The sequence below is a fragment of the Ipomoea triloba genome, chromosome 14, assembly GCF_003576645.1.
Source record: "Ipomoea triloba cultivar NCNSP0323 chromosome 14, ASM357664v1".
NCBI lineage: Eukaryota > Viridiplantae > Streptophyta > Magnoliopsida > Solanales > Convolvulaceae > Ipomoea > Ipomoea triloba.
Genome location: NC_044929.1, coordinates 14508383 through 14515879, shown reverse-complemented (window position 1 = coordinate 14515879; position 7497 = coordinate 14508383).

Sequence of the window (7497 nt, the reverse complement as noted above, 5' to 3'; positions counted from 1 at the left end):
AAATTATACCGTGCACCATGGTGCACACAGCAATGTGCACCACGTACGTAAACGACGTCGTTTTGAGCATTGTAAACTAATCGTCCCTTTTTTTTGGAAATCACGTTTCCCGCTTCGGCCGGTCTGTGTATTTATGTTAATATTCTGTGTATTCTAGGTAATCGTTCTGTGTTTTCTAGGCAATCATTCTGTGTATTCTAGGAAACCGTTTTGTGTATTCATGTTAGTAACACATGTTATGATGTGTTTGTGCATTCGAATGTTTAGGAGGATGAGTTCTGTGTATTTTGTGTCAATATTCTGTGTATTCATGTTATTAACACAGGTTGTGATGTGTTTGTGCATTCTAATGTTAGGAGGATGAGTTCTGTGTATTTTGTGTTAATATTCTGTGTATTCTGGGCAAACATTCTGTGTATTCTAGGCAAATATTCTGTGTATTCTAGATAATAATTATGTGTATTATAGATAATGAATTCCCCGGAGTCATTTGCGTCCGCGCCCACTAACATCGAAACGACGTCGTTTTGGACCAAAGTGCACATTGCTATGTGCACTGTGGTGCACGATATAACGATTGTTAAACTGGTCCATTTTTTAAAATTATTCTATCATAGTATTTGGCCCGAACTATATTGGAATCATTTTATTAAACACTCCTCAAGACTATTCCTAGTTTTCAAATCCTTGTTTCCTAATTTTATTCCTTCGACTCCAATTAAGTTTGACCTAGCATCCCTCTAAACCCATAATATTCCTCAATTAAGTCTCATGGTTTCCTAATCCCTATATACATATAATATTTTTCCTAATCCAAGCAGAGAATTAACGTACGACCAAGATTCAATTGCATTCCAAACAAAAAGTTCTGACAAACCCAAACACACTTTTGTCTTTAAATCAAACAAAATAAAAACCCCACAAGCATACTCCATCCCAACTCCATTAAAAATGCTCAAACCTAAAAGTCACTAATAAAAATGCTCTAATAAAACTGTACTCGGACGTATGTAAAGTGGGATATCTAAAATGTAGCAACGTAGAAACCAAAAGCAATGTTTCATAAAGTATAAGAAGCATAAAACAAAGCCGGTGCAACATTAGTCTCACAGGCCACGTCGTGCAAATAACTAGTTACTTGTACTGATGTTAAAACAAGCTCAATGTCGTCGACAGTCAACCTTGCGCTTGAGGGAGTGTGTGAATAATATTGGTGTTACCACTTATATTTTGTATTTAGTTTAATATGTGGTGTAGGTTGGCTTGACTTAGTTTCCTAATATATAGGAAAGTTTTGTGTCTCCTTAGTCATATAGGATTGTGATAATCAGTTGTATTGAATTAATTGATTTTCTACTAATCTCATCGATGCATATACAATGATCGAATATGCAAGCTTGATCTATATTAGAACTCATCAGACGGCGTTGGGTTGTGAAGCTTATCAGGAGTTGAGTGATGCATTAACAAAGGGGCAAATTACATCCCACAGCTCGGGATAAAAGAATTATACTATCATCATCATTCATAGGTGGAGCTAGGTATATGATTCAAAACTATGAAGATGCAATGGCAATATGCAGGCACATCGGTTATCCACATCTATTCATAACATTCACATGCAACCCGAAGTGGCTTGAAATTGAGCGGTATGTTGCACAACGTGGCCTTAAAGCAGAGGATAGACCCAATATTGTTTCTCACGTGTTTAAGATGAAACTTAATGCTATGATTGAAGAGATCAAAATAGAAAAGCTATTTGGGGACATATGTGGAGGTATTTGATTATCATACATACTTTAATGTGCCATAATTAAATCTTAATTCCATGTATAAAATTCATTTTTTTAATTTTCCGCTTAGTTATCTACAACATAGAATTTCAAAAAAGATGACTCCCTCATGCGCACATATTACTATTTGCCAAAAGAATAAATCAGACAAATTATGCAACCAAAATTGATGCCCTGATTTCTGCTGAAATTCCAGACCCAGATGCTGACACTGAATATAATGACGCAGTTAGTGAATTCATGTTGTACGGACCATGCGGACAACTCCGAAAGAATTCGTCGTGCATGGTAAATGGTAAATGTTCAAAGTATTTTCTAAAAAAATACGTTAGTCAGACAATTTTGGATAAAGATGGTTACCCAATCTATAGAAAGCATGACAATGGACGCACAATCAGTAAGAATTGAATCGAACTTGATAACCGTTACGTTGCCACGCATAATAAACATTTGCTTCTAAAATATCGCGCACATATTATCGTTGAATGGTGCAACTAGTCGAGATTGATTAAATATTTATTTAAATACATGAATAAAGGAAATGATCGAGCCACGACAGGGTTCATGAGTAATTCTATGAATACACTCAATGGTGATGTGGTCGATGAGATTAACATGTAATAAAGGAAATGATCGAGCCACTTAGCGGCACGCCACCTATGGAGAGGATAAATTTCCACTTAGAGCACCATTAGAGCACCAACAGAATGTTGTCTATGGGGAAGATCAAACCCTCAACGAGATTGTCGAAAACCAAACGGTTAAGCAGAGCTAGTTCAAAGCTTGGTTTGAGGCAAATAAAAAATATGAAGACGCTCGGTCGCTCAATTATGCAGAGTTCCCTAGTAAGTTTGTTTGGAGACAAGATCTGCGTGAATGGCATTCAAGGAAGAAAGGATTCTGCATAGGACGATTGTTCTATGTTCCGCCAAGGTGTGGAGATTATACTATCTAAGATGCCTTTTAAATCTCATACGTGGACCTTCAAGCCATGACGATATTCACACTATTGGAAGAGGGGGTTCATTCACAAATCGTTTAGGGAGGCGTGTTATTAATATCGATTATTCGATGATGACAAGGAGTACATCGACGGTATTACTGACTCGAGTTACTAGGCATCCGCATTTGCATTGCGAAGGTTGTTTGCTACGTTGTTGACTTCAAGTTCAATAAGTAGACCCAGGGCAGTGTGGAATGCCGTTTCGGAATTTCTTGCGAAGGATGCACAGTTTCATCGTCGACGTCTCATGCGCAATCCAAGTACATTGATTTTATGGCTTTTGTGCGGTCGTAATCAAAGATGATTGGGGTTACCCCTGGGTTGTGTCGGTCTCAAGGGAGGACAAATTGGAAGTATTGGTTAGTTCTTAGTTTATGGAATATAAAGCACGTTCCTCATTCGCCATGTCACAAACCAATCAAAGAATAAAGAATCAATGTTGTAGTGTCAAAGAATAAAAGGGATTGGGGTTTAAAAATAAATTAAAGAAAACTAGGAAATGAATTGCTAGTGGACATGATGCATCATAGTATGTCTAAGAACTTGCAATTGAAATCCAAATCAAGTAGCTTCAAAGTAGATCTTTCTCATTACAAGATTGAATTGAAGTGTTCTTCTACAAAAATCCTCTCTCTACAATCTAAAAATTAGCTCTCCACTAAATGTCTAATGCCTAAAAAATGACTAACACCTGAAAATATCTAATCTAACCCCTTAAATAGCTCCCTCCAATTGCACTTTGATCACATTTTGCGCCCAGACTTGATTCTACAAGCGAGTCCACGTGCGTGGATCACACATGGACTTTTCACTTAAAAGCTTTTCTTATCCTTTCCATGTCGTGGAATTGTGGCGTGGAAGTTTCTGGAAATAAACCACACCACAATCCACGCGTGGACTTGGTTGTGGTCTCTTCATTGTGCTTCCTCCTTTGGTTGTTTCCTTGTCATACTCATATGCTTTCTCCTTGAGTCCAAAGACCTACAAAACAATCTAGTGTACCAAATGATAGAGTTTTGCAACGATTAACACATTAGAGCACAAAACACCATAGATTAACCACAAAACGATACCAGTTAACACAATTTTACCCCTTTATTAGACCCTTAACCTAGGTATCTTTGACACCTATCAAAGTTTTCACACTTTAACTTTGCTTGTTCTCAAGCAAATCTCAATCAAATCTCAATGCCAAAGATATCTAGGATAACTTAATCAAATCAATTGGTCATGCAAGAGCAAGGGTGCAATAAATTGGAGAGGGTAAAATCCCTTATACTATCTACAAAGGGTGTTAACCATGCGCCATACAACTCTAGGAATATACAAGCTAAGGGAAGCAAAAATTCATAAAGATCAAGTTTAAGCATCAAGAAAACCTTTTCACACCATTTAACCAAACATGCAATCCAAATTTGGGTTCACCTTTCATTTTGCAAGGGACTTCAAGCCGATACCACTAGGGGAAGCGATGTACACAACTTAACCAACTCATCTAACCAAACGCCAAAGCCCTTAAGCAGAAAAGATAAATGAGAGTAGGGGCATAGACCGCTCACCGCCAATGGCTTGGGCGGTCTTTCTTTTCTTCTCAACTTCCTAGGGTAACGTCATCGAGCACCCGACTTCACATGGAGCTCCATGGTTGTTTGAAGGTTAGTGCAATGGGTACCCAAACCCTAGCAAAGTGGCTCACTTCCTCTCTATTTTCTCATCTTCTAGGATAACGTTGTTGGACAACCGACCTTACCTAGATCTCTACGCTTTTTCAAGGACGATGCAACTATTTCCCAAATCCTAGCAAGATGGCTCAACTCGGATCTTACCTCTAGGAGTGGCCATGCTTAGCCCTTTTCAAACTTTAAACAAATCAACCCCCTTTGCCTTTTACAAGGGATAAGGGATTCCCCTCAATGCTCACAAGAAACTCACCTTTTGCCCCATGCCCTACCAAAATTAGTTCAATTCTCGGGTTTCGCTTACAATTATCCTTCTCAAGTTAAGGTGTGCACACTCTCACTTCGAGAGATCCTTGACTAAGGTCCTAACAAAATAAGAGGTGAACAACATGCAAGCACACAAGATTTTTGAACCGCTTTGGTTCCAAGCATTTCACTTTCGGTGCAAAAGGAAAAAAAAAACTTCTAAAGGATATTCCAAGAATAAAAACTTTATTGGCACATGATCAAAACTCTTCCTAGATAGCATAAACAATGACACTCTCCAAAATCAAATACACCCAATCAAGCAATGACCAATTAATCAGTCAAGCTATCAAAAGCAATTCAAGCACAAAGTGCGTCCTTTTCACACTTTAAACCAAACATCATCCTCAATGTTACCTTGAGAACAAGTGGAATAAAGGAGCACGGGTCTATAGAAATCAAGCAAACCCCTTTCCACATTTAGAAGTGTTTCCGAGGTTCGGGATTACAAAACATTACCCTTTTGTGAATTAACAAATGGAGTGCTCATCATATGTGCCATGTGTAATGCAAAAGCTCTTCTTTTTTTTCCCACACTTTAGAATTGAAAACGGGGGCTTTCAAAAGTAAAAACGATAAAAGGTTTACAACCAAGTGAGCATCCCTTTCTTTTCCACACTTTAAGCTTCGAACCATGCTTGCCTCCGCCATCAATGCTACAAGAAAAGTGTTAGCATATGAACAATTTGAAGTGCAATGGAGTAGGAAGATACTCTTTTTATTCTTCTCTTTTTTTTTTCATTTTTGCTATAATGCTTGGGGTGCCTCCCAAGAGTGCCACGTTTAACGTCTTTAGCCCGACTCAAATGCAAAAGTAAAACAACATCAAGTTAAAGAAACATCAAACATATTCTAGTTTAAAACATGCTAAAAAAAACTTCAACTAAATATCAACAATTCAAAGTCTAAGAATTTAAACTTGCAAGAAAATAAATTGTCTAGAAAGCAAATAACATTCGAACTAGAAAGCGAGTAAATGCAATGAAAAGTAAAGAAAATAAAGGCGGAACCCCACATGTAGGGAACCTAGTGTTTGAGATGGGACCAAATAGAACAACCATCAAATATTTCTTCTTTTCTTCCTCCTTCTCTTCCTTCCTTCTCTCTTCTTTCCTTCCTTCTTTGCCTTGGCGAGGTGTGTGGGTCAATGGTCACCGCCTTAGGATGGAGGGTGGAAATGGTTCATGAATTGAGCTTGAAGCTCATCAATCATTCGACTTGCCTTTCCACGGCCTCCCTTGTTCTAGCAATTTCATCCATTTGTAATGTGAGTGCCTCCCCATGCCTTGTGATCGTGTCCCCATGTTGTGTGAGTGTGTCCCCATGGGTGCGAAGGAGTGCCAATTGCTCTTGATGTAGTTGGTATTGGAAAGCTCTCATGCTCTCCCAATCATGGACATTTGGTATCCCTTGAGGCACGGTGTTGGCTCCTCCTTGCTCTTCTTCGTCATCACTATCCCAAGGTATATCATCACCCCCTCTCTTGAGCTTCACTTGATCCAAATCCTCAAAAGTAATTGCCTCCATTCTAGCCACCACCTTTTCTCTTGTCAATCTTCCTTCAAGTCCCAAACCATGGCACAACATGGTCACTAGGGGTCCGATGAAAATACTTTGCACATTAGTTTTGCTTTGACCCACTAGCCACTTCCTAACTTGCACGCCCATGTTGATGGGAATGTTGTTCTCCATGCTCCACAAGTGAAAGAGGTCCGCATGGTAGGCTTTGTTCAAATTTGTTGTCCTCCAGGAGAAATTAATAGCCAAAGCTAGCCTTACCGCCTTGTGGTGATTACTTTGAATGTCCGCGGCATGCAAGTTACTCGAGTTATACTCGAAATTTCCTTAAAGTTCCTTCTAATAGGCCAACGCCTCTCCCTCTGTGTAGAAGTTGTGACGATAGTTGTGAAAGGCAGGATTTCCCATCTCTTCTCGGGTGTAGATACCCAAGGTCAAAGCCAATGCATTCAATGAAATATTGTACTTCTTGTTGAACAAATAAAAGGAAACGGATGGCATGTTATCATCAAGCTCTTTTTTTATATCCAATGTAGCTAGGAACTCATAAGTGACCGGGGAGTAGGTGTTTCCCCTCCAACCAAACACTGTGTGCCATTGGCGGTGGGATACCATGTCCTCCATTGCTCTCCTACATCCGAACTCATCCAAAATGGGGTATTCAAAGTACTTGCCCCCTATCAACCTCAATGTTTTCAAATGGTCCACATGAACCAATTGCTCGGGGGTCAACCTTCGTAGCTCTCTTGTCCCCACAATTACATCATCCACCGGTGCTTGAACGTCAGCTTGCACCGGGCCTCGGCTTGAGCTTGCCTCATCGAATTTTCTTTTCTTTGCCACTCCTTTCTTCTCCCCATGGTTCCTACAAAGTCTCAAGATAAGAATTTTCTCTGTGAAATACAATGGTTAGCAAACAACACACTATTTTCTTTCTTTTCCTCTCTTTTTCGAATTTCTCTTTTTTTTTGCAAAATTTTGGCATGATTTCCCCTCAATTTTCATCATTCCACACTCACAAAGTCATTATAATTCAACACAAGATCAACCATTCAATCAAGAATATGCAATTTCAATTCATGGTCAACCTAAGCGCGAAATATGGAATGCTTGAAGAGTCGCACCTAGAAAGACGAGCGATCCTATCACCGACTTTAGATGTTGTTGATCAAATTAATCAGTATATGTGTGACATGAA